Source organism: Etheostoma spectabile, chromosome 8 (genome assembly GCF_008692095.1).
Source record: "Etheostoma spectabile isolate EspeVRDwgs_2016 chromosome 8, UIUC_Espe_1.0, whole genome shotgun sequence".
Taxonomy (NCBI): domain Eukaryota; kingdom Metazoa; phylum Chordata; class Actinopteri; order Perciformes; family Percidae; genus Etheostoma; species Etheostoma spectabile.
In genome coordinates this window covers 22,364,975-22,388,627 of record NC_045740.1, presented here as the reverse complement: position 1 = coordinate 22,388,627, position 23,653 = coordinate 22,364,975, and the positions used below count along the sequence as shown (strand labels likewise).

The following is a 23,653-nucleotide window of genomic DNA, read 5'->3' as shown; positions in this document are numbered from 1 at the left end:
CTTGATATTGTTCTGTTCTTCTTTGTGCGCACTGTGAAGCAGCACAGTACGGCTATTTAGCCTTTGCCGAGAAAATGTAAAGAAGAGGGCAGTTAAAAGCTATCTGATAGCTAAATGAACTAGGCCAGCAACAAATCAAAGAGAGAAAATCGGGAAACTAGAGTCATAGGACAATCGGAGGGACCAATCTTAGATGCCAAAATTCCTGCAAATGCAAACCCTCCAACACATGAGCACAGACACATGTGCAGAGGAGAAGTTTCTGCTGATAATTTTAGAAACCTCTCCAAAGCACACACCGTTTTACCTCAACCTACTGCTACCACAATCTCGAGCGTCTCCCGTGTGTGTCTGGTCTACTGAGTATTACGCCTTGCAGAGAGGGGGCGGAAAACGGATTCTTGTGATGAATCGATCGCAGAGAAATTGTAGGCACTGCAATGAGCAAATAGAACTGTGTGTGTGTGTGTGTGTGTGTGTGTGTGTGTGTGTGTGTGTGTTGTGTGTGTGTGTGTGTGTGTCGGGGGGGGGGTTAAAAAGAATCGTGAAAGCACGACTTATAAATTTGACTAGACGCTGGTAGAAAAATACAAAAGGCTTAAGAAAACATAAGGAAGAAAGATATCAACATGAAGCCTAACAGCAAGGCAAGAGAGAGGGGGATGGGGCAGCAGGGGGAGACAGAAGAAGTGGGAGCATGAAGGAGGAGGAAGAAGTGCGTTGAAGTATTGACTGGGTGAAAAAAGAAAAGCAAACAATATGGTTTCCTAGAGCACTGCACACAGTGATTAAAAATGAGTGCACAGGAGAAACAAAAATCAGAAAAATGAAACAATATGAAACAATGAGATGAGTAGACTAGTGGGGAAGATACCCTGTAAAAAGCGGGGACAAGTATTATTTTGATACATTTCAACAAATTCTGATAAAAGGTCATATGTTGTCACTAATAAAACTATGACTCCATTTGTTTTTAAATTTCTGACTTAATTCTGTTTCTTTCTGAGATTACAGTAAAACTAGTGTCTTAAGACACCAAAAGACCTCAGGTGTCCCTATTTACACCTGATTACTTGGTAACACTTTACTTGAAGTTTTCTACATAAGAGTCACATGACACTGTCATGAACACATGACACTCACATGACAGTCATGACACAGTTGTGACGCATGAACCCTAACCTTAACCCTAACAATAACCATAACTTGTCATGACAAAACTGAATGACACTAAAAAGCGTTATGTCGTAACCATTTATGACTTGTTTATAATGTTTTATGACACGTTCATGACAGTGTCATGTCACTGTTATGTAGAAAACTTAAAGTAAAGTGTAACCGAATACTTTGTCGTGTGATTGGCCCGGAATGAGGCTCTCATTATTTAAACCCATCACAAACAAGCTTTGAAGCTTCATCAAGTTAGTAGTCAGTAGCATATTGTACATTTTAACACTGGACAGATAAAGGGAGGACAGATTTCAGTAGCAGACATTTACATCCCCACGAGTCCAATTCTATACATGTCAACCTTTAGAACTCAAATCAATAATAACTAACACACACACACACACACACACACACACACACACACACCAATTAATACCACTCGATCTAAGCAAATATCCTAAAAATCCTAAAAAAGGTATGCTGATTTTGGTGGACAGCTGAATTGTAGGCCTGTTTATTATGATTCATTAATATTTATTGTGATTCATTAATAACAAATAATTATTATAATTATAATTATTATATATAATATAATATAATAATTATTTGTTATTAATGAATCACAAATGTTTGGGTGATTTTCAAAGAAAAGACAACAAACATTTTCTGTTCACTGGGTTTGCTACTTTTGTCTGTTTCGTTTTGGTGTGACAAAACAACATTCAGGACTGTTTTCTGACATTTTATAGAATTGACAATTATTGGACTAATAAACCCTTTCAGTCTTTATTTCTTTGCCTAATTAAAATGGTAAAAAAAAGCACTGCTAGCAAGGGAGGATTGAAGAAAAGGGACGTATACAAAGTCCTACCCAATACAAAACTATGTATGCAAAGTTATAGTCATAGCATGTATACTGGTCGTAGATGAAAAGGGTGGGATTAATAACAGGAATGATGAGTGAGGCGTGGCAGTGTGACAGTATGAACAACACCTGGACACTGAAAGTGAAACAGCTAAATGGAATTCAGCCATCATTCACTTTATTATTTACACCTGTGCTTTCCCCACTGTGACATGTCAAAATGTGTCCTATAAAAAAGACAAATAGTTACACAAATTGATAGTTGCAACCCTAATTTATGTCCCAGGCTGTTTTTTTAAAGGGTTTGTACATGTGATAGATGTAAAACAACACATCTAGACCATTACAGGCCCACCAGTATGAGTCGGTTAGATGGTAAAGTTTGTGAGCTGGGAAAGTGTGAGGAAGAGAGACAGAGAGAAAGGAAGAGATTGAACAAGAGCAATTCAGAGTAAGAGGGAGAAATCACTTTTTGAGGGGGGACGGAGGGGTGTTGGAAAAGAGGGGGAGGAGAGATTAGCGTCATTAAAGAGCACTAATCCTCTGACTAGCGTGGCTGGCGCTAAAATGGAGGATCACACGGCTTTTTAACGGCGCCTTTGTCAGCTGGCCGCGGTGGACCTGGCACAGACAAGGCCGAATGGCAAACTGGGAGAAAGTGGAGGACGGGGAGGGGGGGAGCGGAGAAAATTTCAATGAAAAGTTAAATTAGAGAGGAATCCTCGAGAGAAGAGGAGTAGGATGGATGGTTGAGGGAAGGGGATTGGAGAGGGAAAAAAAGAGGGAGAAAAAGTAGTTGGAGAAAAAAAGAGAAACAAGCAGGAGCAGGCGGACGCTGACACACGCTGTTCCTATCCCCGTTTCCTCCTCCTTTCTGTTCTTCTCTGGCGAATGAAAACCAACGAGAGGAGTGGAGTGGAGGACCACAGGGCCCCGACCGCTTCGCTGCCGCTTTATCTCTCAGACTGCAGTCCTCTCCTTTCCCATCCATTCCCTCTATCCCCCATCCCTCCCTCTGTCCCCAGCAGTCCCTCTACTCTTCTGTCTTCATCTCTCTCCACTACCTCCCTCCCTCGCTTCTTCCCTCCCTCCGTCAGCTTTCATGTTGTTACTCATTATAGCGCTGACATCTCTCCCTCCGTCCCTCCATCTCTCCAACAGTCTCTCCCCTACTGGTATTGGCCTTCACCCCCGTGTCTCAGCCTGGACGGGGCCAAGGGAGGGGGGGGGACGTTCCAGATGGACAGACTCTGAACTCCAGAGGAGAGGGAAGAGATGGCGGTGTGGAAGGGGAGACAAGAGAGGAGAGGAGGAGGAAAAGGAGAAAACCAGGAAATGGAAAAGGCCAGAAAGGAACTTAACGGACCGCCTGAGTCTACCTGAAACGCGCCCCCACGACACACAACACACACACACACACACACACCCCACCACACACACAACACACACACACACAACACACACAAACACACACACCACACACACACACAACACACACAAACACAACAAGACGCCACACTCCACGCTGTCTCTCTAATAGGCCAGAAAGCGTGGAACGTGGAGACACAGCCTTGGTGAAACACTCTAATGAAGAGACACGCACGCTGATCAATCTCTCTTCATGTTTCTGCCTCCCCGTCTACTCCCCCCCCCCACCATCTACACTCAGTGGCTTTGTCATGACTGTCACACAGAGGGAAGAGACATCAAAGCAGCAGAGTTTATAAGACAGAACTCTTAGTAAAACAGTAAGAGACTATTGTCTATCTTCAGATGGAATGATTATTAACTCTATCAACCAAAATGTAAGAATAAAACTAGTAGGCATTATAGAAAATATTGCAGATGTCCGAGTGACTGCTGCCTTTGGCAATGAGCTGATGAAGTCTTGATGGGCTGACATGGAACCAGCACTCCAGAACATTAGTTCAATTAGTTAGTTTTGGATAACAGTGTCTGCTAAATGCCTGAAATGGAAATATAATTGATGTATGTCGTGCCTTCTCTCTATTCTATTGCTTTGATGTTTGAATCAAAGGAGCTCAGCTGGTAACAGCAAAAAGCTTTCGGCTCCCAGCGATGCTTCTACAAGTGCTAAAACTGCCTACTACCTTCATTTACATGCAGAGAGTTCAGAATTAACATTACAGATGAAGAACACACAAAGTGAAAGTTAAACATGCAGTTAACTGTGAAAATAAAGTAAGTCATTTCCTTAAGATGACAAACATTCTAAGAGAGCATGAAACAAGTATTGGAATCAAGACTGTTCAAATATTCTCAAAGCAAAGATGCTACCACCGTTCATCCTAATTAACCTAATTTATTTCAGAATAAGCAAGGAAGGTCTTTATTAAGGGATGCACAAAAAACAATATGCTAACAGGGCTGTTAGTCCAAATATCAACAGCTCATTGTAAAGCTACGGAATTCTGTCACGGAAACCTGCTTTCTGACAGGTTAAAAACAATGGGTTCACCTTGGGTTTTAGCCGTCGACCTGCTCATTTTAATCCTTATATCAGCTTTCTCTCCCCGCCTCCTCTTCCTGCTCCTTCCCTTCTACCTCCCAGCCCACATCCGACCGTCTAACTCTCCTTTCCACCTTTCAGTTGGCATTGGCCCAGGCCTGCACCTTTCCCAGCGAGACCCCTGCTGACCTCCTATCCCTCCATCCACTCTTGCTTCATCCTCCTTTCCACGGCTCCCCAGGCCCCCTCTGATGGCCCAGGCTGCCCCAGGCGCACAGGCGCACACCACACGCACACGCACACGCACACACACAACACACCACACACCCACACACACCCCACACACACACACACACACACACACACACACCACACACACACCACACAGCCCCAGACTCACCATAGGGGGCAGAAAAACAACTTCCACCCTTGGCTCTCTCGGCAGCCAGGCACACACTCACTCGTATTTTTCTCTCTCACACACACAAACACAATTAGAGTATAATTCACTATCCAATACTAAGTTGTTGAAAAACAGGCCTACCACACACTTATTTGTGGTCATTACTAATGCTCATCATAATTTTTTGTAAGAACATCCTTGTTAAAAGGTGGGACTACATAACTACCTGAGAGGGTGTTCAAAGGCTGGTTATTACTTCATTTTGGTGTAATGTATGAGGCATGAAGTAGCCAAAACAATAAAAAAAATCCAAGGTCCACTCATTGGCTTTACAACTGGGCTACAACCATCTGAAGGTTTTTTCAGAATACTCTACATCATAACCACCAAAAACCTATTATAATTTCCTTTAAAAAAAGAAAAACGCCATTGTTCTACATGGTGCATGGGATAGCTCGACAAGAGAACACAAAAAAGCTCCCTACCTACCTACCAACCTAGCTCAGTGATTACCACGTGAGTTGGCATGGCAACCTAGAATACAGAGAGACAATGCTAAATTTTCATACTGCCCCACTGAAAATCATCACATCAAGTGACCACTTACTGACATTTTCTTTTCTTGTACTGTAGGGACCTTTTTCAAGACATGGTAACAGCAAGGTCTACACGCTATGCTAGGTTCACACATACAGTATGCACATGGCTTTAACCCTGGCCTGTGCTTGGAGGACCCACAGTCCTCTGCTGCTGTCCTTGTAGCACACATGCGATGCAGCCTAGACACACACATGGACACACACAATCATGCACATACAGGCCACAGCGAGGACAGAAAGGACGATACGGCAGTCCGTCCGGGGTTTGAGCCCTTGAGGACACGATGGATGGACACACGCACACACACTAAGCAGGCTGTGGGGACCCTCACCTTCTGCCCTGGGAATGGGTCCGGCTGCTTTGAGCGCTTTTGGGCGCCAACTGCTCCATATGGGTAGTGTGTGTTTGAGTGTGAGTGTGTTTGAGGGCAGAAGGTTAGGGGCAGGGGGCTAAGAATGGGGGTGGGTGGACAGTGAGCTGGCAGATGACAAGTTTGTCCCAACCACACAGCAAAATATACTGTATACAAATATAACACACACGCACACGCAACACGCACACACACACACACGGTTAAGACAAACAAGCTTACTACATTTTCTTACTTTGTCTGAGGCAAATTTAAAATCTGTGCAACATACAACAACTATCCTTGGACCCACTATTCAGATAAGAAAAAACAGCAGAATTGTTACATGTACTTCGGCATCAATGTTGTGGTTACATTTTTTTTTTTTTTTAATGTAATTGGGCATAGTCAAATCCAAAAACATTTTTAAAATCAGAACAAATGTCTATGGCAGTATTTTAAACAACTATACAGGACTTAGTTTACACTAAAAAAGCCAACTGATCTCATGAAATGGCGTATGTATGACACGCCAATTCAAATGCCATTATTGGCGTGTTATCAAGACACATACGATTTTTAGAGTGTTTATCAAAGCCGTTTGGCCTCCATCGACTTACATTACCTTGCGTGTGAATTTACGCCGTAGCGAGTAATATGAAAGGGTGAAAATCCGCGTAGGGAGTTTGGTCATGAGGGTGAATGGGTAAAACAGGACTTTCACCTAGGAGACCGGGGATTGTTTCCCGCATTTCACGTTTCCTAAAGTCAACCGTCGATTTGTTTTCTTACTAAAGCCAACCCCGTTCTTTTTTCCCCAAACCCAACCACGTGACATATTTTCTAAACTCATCCGTACATCGTAGACGTGCACGCGGATAGCTCAATATACGTACAGATAACACACCGCTTGGCTTAAGAAAGAGGGTGTGTATGTTTACAAAAAGTCATTGTGTCATGTTGAAAAAAGGCAACGGGTTTGCAGGTGTGATTGATAATAAAAATAATTAAGTTAACTAATGATTGTTGCAGTCTCAGTAGGAATAATGCTAATATAAAGAAACATTATAATAAACCCAAAATAATGCCACTCACGTAATTTAAAAGTATCAGTATTAGGGATGCCACGGTGAGGAAATTTCAGTTATTTCTATAAAGAATTTAAATTAAAAAGAGCTCGACAGTATGCCCAACCACTGTGTAATACAGGTAGCGCAGCAAGCCTAGTCAGTATTATTTACCAATAAACTGTACCACAACGTGCTTCTACAAGGAAACAACCACATGAAGAAGAAGACATGAAGATTCACATACATTCAACAACACACAAGCTGTCTCTCTCTCACACACAAACACACACCATGTGGTAGAGGAGGGCTGGCATCTGCTTCCTCTTACCACATTTCCAACATTTTCTCATCCTCTCTCTTTTCAAACTCTTTCTCAACAAGCCTTTTATCTCACTGTGCCCCGATTTCCTCTGTTATATTTACTTCATCTTCTTTAGCTACAGTCAAAACATAGGACAAGGGACGGACCATGAGGGTTAGTGGTCCTTTGCCCCGTGTAGGAGATTCCTCTTCCTCCACCATCCTGTTCTCTCTTTCCATCGTGTATCCTGTTTGATCGCTCAGAAATGAGAACCAGCTGTCAGACAGAGTGTTAGATAAACAACAACATCATGCCAAGGCACACATTCACTACACCGCATATGCACACATGCTTGCATGAAGACTCACACACACACACACACACACGGTGTGGTCCCATTGTATGCATGCCGGCGGCTATATCATCTATTTATAAGAATGAGGTTTGGTGGACTGACAGACTGCTCACTAACCTAGAAACACATTCACCTGAGTCACACACACACACACACACACACACACACACACACACACCACACACCTCATACCTTTCCGCAGACACACTTCCTTGTAAATGCACACAAGGAGGCCCTTGGATGTATACGGAAAAACCCACAGAGGTACCCACATAACTGTTTACCAGGCATACAGTTATGCTGAATGAACAGCTGAGGTATATTTCGAAGCCTTATTAGTGCTACATTGTGAGTAATGGACAATTAGTGCTTAGTGAGAACCTCATACAGGTTAATGTGTGCATTCATCACCCGCTACAAATGGATGTGATTGATCTACGGATGTGTCAACAACATCACTCACACACAAACACTCACAAACAAGTCCTCACACCTTCACCTATGCGTACATGGGACTTATAAATAAGTGATGTAGGCAGCTGGAGTTTGCTGTTCAAAACACAAGCACACCGTTACACACAAATACACAGGTAAACAAACAAACCCAGTTTTGTAGATCTAGTACAAATACACATAACTTTTTTCACCTAACTTGCCAAGCCTACTCCATCTAGAGCAAAATAACTGAAGCAGTGCAGGTATATAAACTACCAGGAGATGGATTTGAGGAGAGACAGAGAGACTGAGCAAAAGAGAAAATGAGGGGAACGAGACAGAGAGGCAATGTGGCTCCTGAAGTCCCAGGAGAGAATGGTAGAGGGGGGTCCTGTGCCCAGGGGAAGCCCAAGAGCAAGCTGCGAGAGGCGGGTACCTCATGCACACCGCTCCTCTTCCCTCCCTTTCCTTCTGGAGGACAGGATCCTGGACAGCCCCCTACTCACAGCTCCTAAACCCCCCATAAGAGGAATACGTGCACATGCACACACAAGCACACAACCCATGTATGCACACGTACTGAAGAGGAGTCCCTGGGGGAGGAGCAGAGCAGAGCAGAACACCTGGACCTGCCATTAGTGACACACTCTGGGATTAGAGGCACAGACGGTAAGAGAGGTGGAGAGAGAGAATCAACACTGGTATAGGCACTATATTCAGCGGGTAATATGCATAAACATACATATGCAATAACTAACAAATGGCTACTAAACAAAAATAAGGAGCCCATAACATGGAGGTGCATTTAGACTGCAACAAGCAAAATAAATCTACATCTTTTTATCACAATTTTAGCCAATTTTATCACATGAACTTGCATGAAAGGTGTCTTTGCTTGTGATCAATTAACACACAAAAACAATCTACTGACGTTAGCTGTAACGAGCTGCGTGTGTGCGTGTGCGTGCGTGTATGGTTCCTTGCGCTCGTGCCTGTGTGTGTGTGTTGTAGGAAGCAGCAACATTCTGTCACGTTCACACACTCCACAAACAGCCTCATTTTCATCTCACAGAGAAGTAGCTGCCAGCTTTTACTTATCAAAACGCACAGACATACGTATGCCAACACAAGGTCAGTTAGAAAGAAAATAATCCCAAAGTATCAAGTTCAATGTGACAGTGGAAAAGGAGAGGTTTCAAAACAAACTGTCAAAAAAGAGGCTCCTGTGTGAATTAGAGACCACACACTGGCTGCAACAAAGAGCAGTGCTCAGACACACACAGGGAGGGATGCACAGACAGAAACAAAGGTGGGTTTAGTAAGAAAAAAAGAAAAGTGCGTGGGTGTGTGTATTAGAGAGAGACAGAGAGGGGGAGAGAGAGAGAGAGCTGGTGACATGAAACAGATCAAAGGGGGAGAGGTCGACAGGGCAGAGAAGGAGAAAGACAGAGAGAGAGGCCAGGGGGTCCCGTAATTACAACCTACATCCGCCAAGCAGAGCCATGTGTGAGGAGGGTGTGTGTGTGTGTAGTACAAGCATGGCTGTGGAATGAAGGTGTGTTTTGAGGGAAATTGGTCCCTTTTCCACACACACAACACACACACACACACACACACACACACACACACACACACACACACACACACACACACACACACACACACACACACACACACACACACACACACACACACACACACACACCTTGGGAGAACACCTTGTGGAGCAGATAAATGCACAAACATTTTGGAACATGCGTAAGGAAAAAAAATGTAATAATGCAAAGGATATACAGAAAATGGGATACACACCTAGAAACACACACAGTGGGGTGGGGAGTGTCTGTGGTGGAGGGGTGTAGATCAATGGAGACCACTGACTGGTTGGTCTCTGCAGCAGAAAAGCGGATTGCTCTGGGACCAAAACTATTGTACAGCACCACACTGACTTCAAACGTGCACACACACACACACACACACACACACACACATCTGTAGACATGCAGCTGAACATATGCGCACAAACACACACACACACACACACACACACACACACACGTTAGAGGACACTACCAATCTAATAGAGCGGTGAGAGCAGAGAAATGGCTCTCTGACTGACTGGGGTTCATTGTGCTTTCATGCCTTTATAGGGGACCCCCTAGCATCAGCACGGCTAATCCCTTTCTCTTCTTTCCCTTCTGTTTGTCCCTCTACCTTATCCCATGTATCTCTCCATCCTTCACCAATCTCTCTCTCTTTCTCTCTCCCTCCCTACACCTGCTCACTACCACCCCCCTTTGGTTCACCTTCCTCTTTTCCTTCTATCTATCTCTCAGTGCCCACCTGCTTGTGTCCTGATTGTCCTTTACTAGTTCAAGTATAACAAGGCTACTGACAGGCAATCAGACTCCATATAGAATTCCAATTCATACTTGTAAATTACAAGGGCCACATGAAAAACGTTATTACATGTGTGAGATTCAATGACCAAAACCAGAACAATACTTTTGGTGACCAGTGTTTTTCTAAATTCCCTCAGGATACTGTCAGTCATCTTTTCTCCACAGCGCTGTGGAGTAAGGTCTGGCTACACCACACATACATTCTAGGATAGGAGAGAAAAAACGCTCTGGGTTGTTTGTGTGTTTTTAAACCAATCACAATCGTCTGTGGCGGAGCTAAGCTCTGGTCGCTGCGACGGTGGCTCTGCAAAATAGTCTCGGGACGGAACTTGTTCTGTTGGAACATTGGCACCCCCACAAAAGGAATTGCCACATACAAAATAAATTGAAGTTAACTGTTCACACAATAAACTAACCTTAGCCATATAAATGTGGCTGCCTTATGCACGATCCAAATTTTCTTCAACACTTGACTTTTATAGCGTGTGGCTTGCTAGTTCAAAGTTTGTTGTTGTTTGTTGTTGACATGCCCGATATGTGAGGCTTTATCCTGGAAATGTACTTCCGTTGAGCCAGACTAAGCATCTTTGGACTCAATGTCCTTTATTATGCGTGACAATAACAGTATTGTTCTGTTATTAGATGTGTACATGTTCTTCACCACCTTCCATCCCTCTGTCTTTGTATGCCTCTTTCTATTCTCTATCACAGTGCCCTGACCATGCTTAAACACCTGTATGGCTGTTCTTCCACCTGCAGCAGATCCATTTCCCTGAGCAGGCCCTCATTCCTCCGTCTCTCACTCCATCTCTCCTCTGTCTCTTCACCAACCCCCTCCCCTCTGCGGAGGAGCAAGCTAAAAGCACAAGCATGCCCCAAAATTAATTTAAACGGAGGAATTAGATTAAAAGCGAAGCCTCGGGAGTTTTATTATGTACTAATGTTTGAACCGTTAACTTGGATTGTATTACTAAAATATGAATAATTAAGGACTGGTGGGGGCTATTATTACATCAGGAAATAAGAAGAAAAACACATACTACTGGAATGGATTTAACAGAGACTGATTTAATCTCTATTAGGAGAGGTGAGCAAGCAGGAGGGACACTAGCAAAACACAGTATACTGTGAAATGTCCGGGTGAGTGTAAGGTTACCTACACAAGCTTTAATCTGCTCTTTTCAGTATTTCAAAAAACAGGTGTTTTTCTTAAAAGGAAATTAGCGGATGCCAAGATGGTGTGCAGAGGTACTACACCCACCAAATGAGAAGTGTAAGGTTCATTCACAACCACTCTAGTACGATAAAGATCCAGTTCCTTATACTGGCCGACACGGCAGACATAGACATGCCCTAGCAGATATAGTGCATGTGAAATTAATTTAACTTAAATACCACTGGTACCAGCTGGATTCCATTTAATTGCATCATATCTGCTTTTGCATGCTGGCTCAGCGGAACAAAGCCATCGTTAACGCTATTAGTTACACCTGTGTTTTTCCTGCTCAAAATATCTGACGTGAAAATGGTCTATCAGGGTATCGCATCTTTACACTCGGCCGTATCGCTGCACATGGGTGTCATGCTATCTGGGCTGACAGCACTAGGACCCTACACTAATCACCATATGTCATCATAGGGAAACAAAAAAGAAAATAATATGCAGCGAGATTTCACTTTCACTTTTGTCAGTGTGGTTTTCCATACAGTTTATTGTGAATGTGAGTGAAGTGACTCAGGGCCAGAGGGAAGGTTAAGGAAAAGGGTTAATTCCATAGAAGTCTATTTTACAACACATTTGACTCAGTGCAGTGGTTTACAATACAACACACATCATTCAATGCCCCTGATACACAATAGGCATGTCATGAGCATCACCGCACAGAACATAAAGCAGACTATAAAGTCGAACTGTCTGTCCTGGACACAGTCCCTTATGTGTCATGTCACTTAATTCCTTCATGGTTCACCAGGAAATGGCTTGTTAATGAAGACCTGTGGGTTATAGATACATAGATATATTGATTGATGTGAATGAAAAGTCATCTCGCCATACAGTCACACACACCTACACTGCGCCCATAGCTGCCAATTGCTCCTCACGGATTGACTGGCCACGGTGGCTAGGACACACACACACACACACACACACACACACACACACACACACACACACACACACCTTTAGGCCTAACTAGATAGATTTCTGTGTGATCTTGTGATACCGTGCAAGGTAACCTTTCAATAATTATGTGCAAACAAAGTGAAATATATAACAAATTTATGTCTCAACCCTGTGAACCCCCACTTCCGTTAACACACACATAATCTAAATCTGAGTGTCCCACAGCCCTATCTAGCTTTCCTTAACTTTTTTTCACACCGCCTCTCCTCTGTGTGATTCTTTGTATTTGTGTGTGTATATGTGTGAGTGCGCGTGTTGCACTGCAGATTTATTAGTCTTCTCGTCATGTCTCTGATGAAAGCCCCCCTTATCAGCCAGCAAGCAGTCAGGCCCCCAGCCCCCCTCTGCAGCTGTCACTGCACCCCCCCACCACCACCACACACACTATTCTCTGAGGACAAACTTCCAAACACACACAGAAAATACCCACATACACAGAGAATGCAGGCGCATACAACTCTCTGTACACAAGCATTACTTGACTCACATTGTCACAAACACACACACACGCACACACACACTTATCTGCTCATTCGCAGGCCACATGACTTGGCAGCCAACAAGGGGGAGAAACATCCACACACCCTACCACCCAAAACCCCCAAATGCCCTCTACCCAACACTCATTCCCCCACCAAAATTAGCCCTAGCCCCAACTCTATCCCAGGAACAGAGAGAAAGCAATACAGGATGGCAACAGGCCCATGTAGCAGTGTCTCTTCCTGGGGCAGCCCATTAGTCAAGCAGGGTGCTCCCTCTGGCCAGCAGCACTGTTGAGGTAAAGCAAGGCCTCAGTCAGCCACTGAGCCTCCCCAGCAATTGTTTTAAAACCCCCAAAACACATGTGTGGTCTAATACTACAATCTACCTGCTGTCAGAGTGGAGAAAAAGTGAAGAGGAAAAGGAGAGTAAAAGACAGGACAGTGGAAAGATGGAGAAAAAAGTGTCTACATGAGAGAAACAATGACATCAGATTGACGGATGGATAGATAAATGGATGGATGGATGGATGGATGGATTTGGTGCAGCACCCATTGCAGCAACTCAGGCTGGCTAATATAATTCCTTCTCTATCTTTCCTTTTCTTCATTGTTGTTGTTTGTGTTGTTTTGTTGTTTATTTGAGTGCCCCATCCTGCTGCGCTCCCCCGGCAGGCCTCACTCCTGACTTATTTAGTAGTTAGTTTTCTATCATATTTGAAAAATGAAGAGCAGATTGGTTAATATTTTAAGACATCCCACTTGCGCGGGTGAGAGAGAGACAAAGACAGAGGGGAGGGAGAGACCGGAGGAGAGGAAAGGAGGGAATATGAGGGAGGAATCTCTTGTTCCTTAACCCCAATTCTAGGAGTCATGCTGGGAGCAGAAGAACGCATGACACACACACACACACACACACACACACACACACACACACACACCACACACACACACACACAAACACACACACACACAACACCCACACACACAACACACACACACACACACCACACACCACACACACACCACACACACACACCACACACAAAAGAACATATTGAAGAAAAACCTACACACATCCATTATACAGTGTATAACAAAGTAAAACTATGCTGGCTGAGTATGAAGCTACTTAATTGGCCTTCATTGGCTTTTTTCTCACCTGAACTATTGTCCACAACTAGTGTTCAAGAAAATAAATCCTCCTGGTCTTAGGCCTCATATCATCACATCATCATTTTAATAGACAATCAATATCAAATCAAAATATTTTCACACACTTCTTTCAATTAAGTTGTTAAACTGTAAAGTTAACCTGCTTCTTGACTCACAGCAGTACAGCGACATGGGTGGTTGATACGCACCCGAACTTGCTCAAGAAATATGCAAGCACTCATGATGATTTTACAGCAAAAAAATAATAGCACATTCACACACATGTGTGCACACGCAAACACACACTCAACAATGACCCTCCCCTGTGACTTCCCATAGTGCAGTGAATTCCAATCAGGCAGTAAGCAGGACAGCTATTTCTAGGGACAAAGGACAGGGAGAGGAGTGAGCAGGGGTGGAAGGAGGGATGGATAGGAAGGAGGCAGGCAGGGATGGAACGGGGTGGGGGGGTGGGGGGGGGGAACAAAGGGTTCTGGTAGCACCCAGGGGAGAAAGCCCAGAGCAGCTGACGTCAATGTGCATGCGTGTGTGTTCAACATTGAGTGTGAGAGAGAGGCTGGCAGAGTTGGTCTTGCAGCCCCCCTAGGGAGCTCTCGAGGCGGGGAGAGAACAGAGCAGAGCAGGGCTCCCAGCCCCCACATAACCAGGGGCCTAGACAGACAGGCTGCCAATAACTGCAGCTCACTCACTGGACATAACAATCAGTCGGTCAGTTGGTTAACAAAAAAGTCAGTCATTTATTTAGATAAAAAAACAGTAAGCCATGCAAGGCATTCATCGGACATCGGAAATATTCACATTGTCAGTCAGCAAGATCAGTCTATTGCGTGGTAGTCCTTTACTCCCCTCTGTCTGCTGTGCATCTCACTCCCCTTTCCTGCATTTCCACTCTGACTCAATCTCCCTTGATCCTCTTCTCCACTCTTCGTTCTTCCCTCCCTCTCTCCCTAGAGTTGTGCTTTTCTCTGACATTTGGCTGGACAAAGGCAAGTCACACCTGAGCGCTGGGTTAAAACTATTATAGGCCCTCTCCCTGTGGTACACTGCCCTTTGCCACCACTGTCTGTGACTGAAACCATGTGTGCACATGTGTGCGCATGTACAAACTTAGCATGTTGTATGGCAGCAGTGGTAAATACAATATACTTACTGTGGGAGTACAGCAGGAATCCAGGTGGAAATTTCACAATTCCGAATTATATATTTATATTCACATAATCATGTGCTTTATAGTACTATAACCAGAAATCAAAATCAAGATAAGAAAATAAGAGCGGTGTTGAGGTTATTTATAACAACAAAAACATGCAACTGCTAAATGCCATGGAACATTGTGCAGTATTGTGTGGGAGCATTTGAAACCCCTGGACAGGTGTTAAAAGTCGCAAGACAGATGATAGTCTTTGCAGTCATCCTCATACAGCAGAGCACCGGTGCTAGTTCCCTACAGGAATTACATATTGTGGACCTTGAGCCTTCTATCAGTGCAAAGACGTATACTGACACAAGCAAAATGAAAAGGGAATACAAATACATTCATCTGCACAAAGGAGTTACAAGGAGAACATTTTGAATCAATGACTACATGTCACAGAAAAACTGGCATTCTGTGAACAGAGCCTAGACTAAAAAACATGTCATATTTTAGTTCATAGAATCTGATCATCAATGAGTGGGCAGGGTGACACGTCTCGTGTCAAAAACCTCAACATATTCCATTATCGCAAAATACCTACATATAGTTCATGGGGCACTTTCAATTAAATTGACAATGAAGAAGTCAATATGAATACAGGAATTATTCACCCCGAGTGGGTAAAGCACAAATGTACAATGCAATAATTTGCTCTATTAAAAACACAAACTTGAGAACAACAGCTTAAGTGAAGTGTGTTACAAATCCAAAGCATAAAACAGGGTGTGAGAGACAGAGGTGGGGAACGAGAGAAAGAAAGAGTGGAAAAACAGAGGGAGAGAGACAAACAGGGGCCAGTCGCCACAGGGTGTGTGTGTGTGTGTGGTGTATATATGTGTGTGTGTGTGTGTGTGTGTGTGTATGTGTGTGTCTTGGGAGTGCACAGTGGGGGGGGAGGGTTTGGGGCATGGAGGTTTGAGGGCATGGAGGAAGGGATCAGAGCTTTGGGGCCAGCACCACAGGGAACTGAGAAGATGGGGAGAGAGTGGAGGGAGGGTGTGGGGGAAGGGACACAGAGGGTGAAAGGAAGGGATGTGGTCAGTTTTGAGTTTGAGAACTCAGCAGGGAGGGAGGGAGGGAGGGAGGCAGAATGTGGTCTGTATGCTCTGAAAACGATTGAGGAGGTGAGGAGAAGAGGTATAGGGCTTGGGGTCCCAGTGGGAGAGGAGGAGGATGAGAATGAGGGAGGAAAAAAGGAAGGCAAAAAGGGAGAGAGAGTGTGTATCAAATGGAGGGAGGTTGCACGTTCCAGTTGGCAAGAGGGGAAAAATGAAGCAGAGGGAGAGACAGGGAGGAAAAGAGTCCCAGGTGTAGGAGGGGTGGGGGAGAAAGGGGGGGGGATAGAGGTTCTGGGGGTCCTGGTTGTTGGCAGGGGTGCAGGAATCCAGGGGAATGGTCTGTTCCTCATTATCCAGCCAACCCCCCCCCCCCCCCCCATACACACATACATGGAAGGAGGCCTGCACATGGCCCCATGACAACTCTATCCTGACCCCACACACACACACACACACACACACACACACACACACACACACACACAACCACACACACACACACACACACACACACACACACACACACACACACACACACACACAAAACACACACACACACACCACACACACACACACACACACACACACGTAGATACATACTGGCACACACACATGTAAAGATCAACCAGCCACTGACACATATGTTCAAATTTGATTCATTCAATAAATAATTATTTTTTGGCTTAAATCCACCAGCCATGTTCATATTATACCAATATATATATATATATATATATATATATATATATATATATATATATAACATTTGCAGCATCCTGAGCCATTTTGAAAACTATGAAAAATGAATCACTGATTTAATGGAAATTGTCGTAATCCCCACACTGAGGACAACCAGCTCCATAATGTCTATGACAGCCTAAGTATAATGAATTTTAGAGCACACTACCTACTTAAATTAAGTTACACTTCCCAAAGTCCATGGTTTTCCATATCTTGTATCAACATATCAGCAGCATGATGCTTAAAAATTACTCTGTGGGGACGTCATTAATGTCCCTCAACTTGTGTGTTTGTTTGTCTAACAGATAACCAGTAGGTAGCCTCTGACACGGTTGGTGACCAAATGTAAAAAAGCTGATCAGAGTGAGAAATTCCTGGCATTTAAAAAGTGGCTCGGAACAGTGCTGGGTCTGGAAGGAAAAGCCATGAGATCCTGTCAAATTTCAAAGGAGGGTACCACAGGGTATTTCTGCTTGTGACACTGCAATTAGCCAGAGCAACATACACATACTCAAATTCCATAATGGAAATGGGAGTCCAGCAGCAGTTGTGTCTAACTGCATTACATAACGTGCCACCTTGAAGGGATTTCCACACTATAGGTCCACTGCAAATCTAAATCAAGTCTGAATTAAATCAAGGCTGAAGACTTCTTTTTTTAAAGTAATTGTTCATTGTTTACACTGCACTATACTTTGCACTTATATTCTTGTATTTCATATCTGTCTTATTGTACTTTAGCTGTATTTAAATTTTGTATTGTTTTTAATTGCTCGTTGCCTCTGAAAGTGCCCATTATATGAAAAAAATCCCTTTTCTGGGATTTGGGGTGTTATTTTGGGTCTCTGGTGGTTCCATACGCAAACAAACTTGGAAAAAAAACCTATCCATGCTGTTTTGAGTGAGACAGAGGTTTCTGTACAGTATGTGTCCTGCCTTCAGTCTCCAGGTGAACTGTTCAAAAACTGCACGGCTTTCTATATCACTAGCCGAGATGAGGTGGCTAACCGTAGCACATGCTAGCATGCTTGCTAGTTCTCAATGGCGAAACACTGCTACAACACACACTAGTTCACCATAATCTCCAAAAGAACTACTTCCATGTCCCTGTTCTGCAGGTATTCCACAAGTGACCCTCGTCTAGAAGAAGTCTCCCAGCTAATCCTGCTTTGTACTGACCAAAGTTGAAGAAAGAGTTATCTAGCTGATGTGATGCTACCTAGCTACTGCACGTGTGCGACACCCAGCAAAGATAGTATAGACGTGAGATGTCTCACTCTGTAGCTAAAATGGAAACACAGGGTTTAAACAGGAGCTGCAGCAATGTGCAGTACGACAAAAATATGGTGTTTTTTGAAAATGAAACCATGTGAACCTATTCTGGTACAACCTAAAAATACAATTATGAACCTGAAAATGAGCATAATATGGGCGCTTTAACAATAATTTCACCTAAATATTTTCTGTTTACACGCTGGTTGGTTCGGTGAACGATTGAAACAATTAACAAGGAATATGTTTATGGAATTTACTATCTAACTGGGACATTCTGGGACAGATAGGCGGGGGTTGCTGTGGACCAAGTGCACACACCGATACACTGGTAAGAGCAAATTAGGTTTAACCATGTTTCCAGCTGATTTAAATAGCTAAGGTTACTGTATTGTGTGAACAGTTAACAGAGTTTTGCAGAGCCACCATCGCTGCGACCAGAGCTTAGCGCCACCCAAGACAATTCTGATTGGTTTGAAGAAATGCAAAACAACCCAGAGCGTTTGTTTTTTTCTTCTCCAGAATATGTGTGTGGTGTAGCCAGACCTTACTCCACAGCGCTGTGGAGATAGGTCTAGCAATTCAAGACTACTTGTTTTGTAACATAGGCGCATCTAAAGTTTAATCAGTCTAGTCCAGTCATGAAACGGTCAGACTGCATCTTCTAAATCTGAAATCTAAACAGTCTGACTAGGGAGATCCAACTTTTTATTTATTTATTCAAAGATATGTAAATGTATATTTCTATAATCTAACTGGGTAAATATTTGATCAATAAACACACACAAACACATTGACATGCAGAAAGAAGCTGCAAACCCTTTGGCTGAAGAATTCTAATGAATGTTTGGAGACAGAAACAGTCGTCACACAACTAGCTAAATTTGTACTGGACTATAGATTTAGGCTTTTTTCTGTCCACATGCATGCGCGCGCGCACACACACACACACACACACGCACGCACGCACGCACGCACGCACGCACACAAATATTTACTCTCTGAGATCTACACACAGGCACACAAGGACCGAGAGAGGAAGAGATGAGAGAGAAAGAAGAGGGAAGTTACATTTTTAATCGAGTGTTTCTTTCCCTCTGAGCAAAGTAGGGCTGAATACAAGGGGGTTAGCTGGTGCCAACACACACACACACAACACACTTCTTGTGTCCTTTGGCAAATTCTTCTTTTTCGGTCTTGCATTAAGTAAGAAAAAAGGGAAGAGAGTCAAAGTAGGGGGGAGAGGGAGGAGGGGGAAGGAGGGAAAAGAGAGGAGAAGAGAGAAAACGTCCCTGCAGAGTCTTTCTCCCTTCCTGGAGCGAGTGCGGGCCCCTGCAGCGTCGCCTGTGTAATTTCCAGTGGCAGTGAATACAGGTATTAATAAAAGCCCCATGGGGAAGAGCACACAATATAACCCTACATTTTCAGGCATTATGAAAGGATGCCCCCAGGGGTCCTCGGGCTCAAATTTCTGAGATGCAGGCATTGTAAAAAGACGCCCTCGGGGGAGGACCCCGCAATAGAAATCTGCTGAATTCAAAGCATTTCCAGAGCCCTGGTGGGAGCCATTACTCCCACTGGAAGAGGAAAGATTTTTTTTCACCCTTTTCTCTCTCCTTCCAACTGCTCTCTCTCTCTTTTTACCAAACATGTGTTGCTGACATGTTGACAGATTGCTCAGTGAGGTGTTTAGGTGCATGCACAAGGCGCGTCTGCTGAGACACGAGCTCCCTCCCTCTTCTCCCCTCTCTGTCTCTCCCCTCCCTCCTTCCCTTGCCAGTTCCCAAGTTCCATCCCTCCCTCCCTCCAACTGCAAACCTCTCAGCGCGCCCAAAACTGCTCCCATCCATATTTCATAAAGGAGAAACTAGGCTGAAAGAGAGAGAGACAGAGAGAGGATGGGAAGAGTTTAGGCAATAGGGAGAGAGAAAGAGAGAGAGATGTGGGGGGAAGAAGTGGGAGAGAGAAAGGACGACAGGAAAAAGGGAAGATAAAGAGAGACAAAGCGGGATCAAGGGAGGGGAACGGGAGGAGTAGAGGACAGATAAAGAGAAATAGAGCGATGTAGAGAGTGGAAGAACTCTGCAGTGAAAAATGAACCCTGTGATGAAAAATGACTTCACAACAACCCTTCTCCGTCTCACCCCCTCCCTGCTATCCCTCCATCCCTCCCTCTCCCTGTCTGCCCCCCCTCCTCCCCCTACACCTCTTGTTCTTCTTCTTCTACTGCTGCTCTCCTCTACTCTCTCCTCTGGTGCTGGGCTCCTGCTCTCTCCCTGGAAAACCTGAGCGCCAGCCAGCTGTGTCTGTGTGTGCGCTGTGCACTTGTATGTATGCCAAGGGCTTAGCACAGGAATCTTCGGGCCACCCCCGGGTACAGAGACACAGAGTGAAGGGGGGAGGGGGTGGCAGCGGGGAGTAGGGCAGAAGGAGGGAAGAGGGGCACATGGTGATGAAGAGAGCAAGAGGGAGGGAGCAAGGGAGAGGGAAAAAAAGAGGAGCTAAGAGGATGAAAGCCAGTGGGGTGAAAAAAAAAAGAGGACCATAAATGAAAAGCTACTAAGAGCATGATATTTATTTTTGTCAATAACAGCTACGGAACTAGAAACACACACACGAACACACACACACACACACACACACACACACGAACACACACACACAGGCCAGAGTGCAGGAGGCTGTCTGTAATTTTGTTTCAGATTGCACCCCTCCTACCTCTCCTTTTCTCCCTCTCTTGTAGGAAGTGATCTGTGGTTTTAATAAGAGCCTTGGCCTCACAGGACTCAGCTGCTATCCTGACGACAGACGCAGCAAAGTGTGTGTGTGTGTGTGTGTGTGTGTGTGGTGTGGTGTGTGTTGTGTGTGTGTGTGTGTGTGTGTGTGTGTGTGTGTGTGTGTGTGTGTGTGTGTGTGTCAACGGGTTGCGACAGACGGTAAGAGCTTGGCAGTGGGGATATGTCCCGCGGGAGGCAAACCAGTCACCCAAGGGCCCCGTGCACTAACAGACGCGCTCTCTTCCCTGTTCCATGTTTTTTTTTTTTCTCCTCCTCTCCTCCTCCTCCTCCTCCTCCTCCTCCTCTCCTCCCTTTACCGTCTTCTACTTCTTACCATTTGAAGTTTTACCTCCACTTACCAGCCCTCTTCCTTCTCCTCACCTGTCTTCATCTGTCCCCAGGTACTTTCTACTCTTCTTCTATTCCTCCCTCATTTCCTTCTACAGCTCCCCCTCCCTCCCAGCTAGACAGGCTCCCTGGTAATATCTCCTCTCCCCCACTGAGAGAGGAAAGAGAATAGACAAGAGTGCAGCTGTATGTGCTCGATTAACAGAGACCTCACAAATACCTTTGGAAAGAATAAGTAGCGACTAGCTGGGTTAATGACTTGCTATTTGTCACTGACAGCGGCAGTTTCCGTCCCCTGCCTTGACTGACAGCTCCCTCGTTTACCTGCAGCCTAACCTCTCATCACTTCCTCTTCCACCTCAAGTGCTTTTTCATCTTTAACAATCTCTCGCCCTCTTGTCTCCTTCTCACTAACACCTAGCATAAATGTGTGGATACTGTTGACATGTGCGTGCGTCTGTGAGTGTGTGTGTGTGTGTGTGTGTGTGTGTGTGTGTGTGTGTGTGTGTGGCTTCATGTGCAGAGCACGGCCAGAGAATGTTCTCCATTTGAACCGTAGGAGTTTTTTTCCGCTCCTCCTCTCCTCAGGGAGCCTATGCTCCACATTCTGACTCCTACTGAGACCCGTGACACTCCCCTGACTCACACACTCTCTGTCTCTCTCGCTCATACTCACCACACACACACACACACACACACACACACACACACACACACACACACACACACACACACACACACACACCACACACACACACACACAGGATCCAAACCACATGTACTAAATGAAGTAGACCACAACACACATTATAGATATTACACACTGTATACACACACATGAGACAGTAAGTTTGCTCAGAGCCTCTAAACCATGTAGAATATCACACAAATGATATGGCAGTGCAGTTTAAATCAGTTTACAACACCACACACACACACACCCACACACACACACACACACACACACACACCACACCACACACACACCACACACACAACACACCACACAACACACACAAACACACAAACACACAAACACCAAACACAACACACACACACACACACACACACATAGACAGAGTCAGTCACACTGGCTTAAAGCTGTATTGGAATGGAATAACTATGGTACTGAAAGAGAAGCACACGATCTCTATCACACACACATACCCACACAACCAGCTGAGCAGTCAAGCCAGATGTATAGGGTCTGTGGGTATGTGCGTGTTTGAGTGGGTGTACACACATTTATGTGTCATTGGTCTGTGCCACTGTGGTGTGTGTGTGTTGTGTGTGTGTGGTGTGTGTGTGTGTGTGTGTTGTGTGTGTGTGTGTGTGTGTGTGTGTTTAGTCCAATTTCCACTCAAATTAATGGTGCCTCTTTATAGGCCTTCTGCTAGAGTGGCACTGAATTACTTGGTGCTTCACTCTTGCACCTGGGACCAATTCAATGTTATAGCTACAGCTAGCTGCTAACTTGGGGCCCATTGGCTACAACAGTATAGTTAGCATTACAGATACCAGTGCTTTTCCTGCTGAGAATTCAGTGCTAACCAACATGGTTCCTCAAGCCTCACCTGGGACCCACAAATGTACATACATACATCAGATATCGCTGACAGTGGACTACTACTGGTTCCCCTTCACTGGTTCACCATGTTGCAGAGATTCAGTGTAATCGCAGCATGAACGCTTACTTTGTTCATATGCAACTTCAATTTCATTCAATTCCCTGCAACACATAAATACCTTGTTTTGCCTGTTTGGCGTTATTGTTAAAATATGTGTCTCAAAGTAATTAAATTCCTCAAAGAATTTGTATTTTTCCACAGTGGATAAGTACTAAAGGCTTGGTTCTTCATCTAAAATAGTTAATGCTCTAACAAATCATGTGGATTTCAAAGAACTATAGCCAACTGATGGCATTGACAGTATTAACCTTATTTTACCTTAAGTCCTCTTTTGTCTTCCTCATGTTAAAGTTGCACTTGAAAACGATGCAAAG

The 23,653-nt window shown here is 44.4% G+C and overlaps 1 protein-coding gene across 4 annotated transcripts in view; it reads right to left on the bottom strand.

Annotated features, from left to right (window-relative positions):
* Positions 1 to 23,653, bottom strand: part of znf423 (zinc finger protein 423) — a 160,375-nt gene that overhangs the window by 88,568 nt on the left and 48,154 nt on the right. The gene's annotated exons all lie outside the window — the stretch shown is intronic.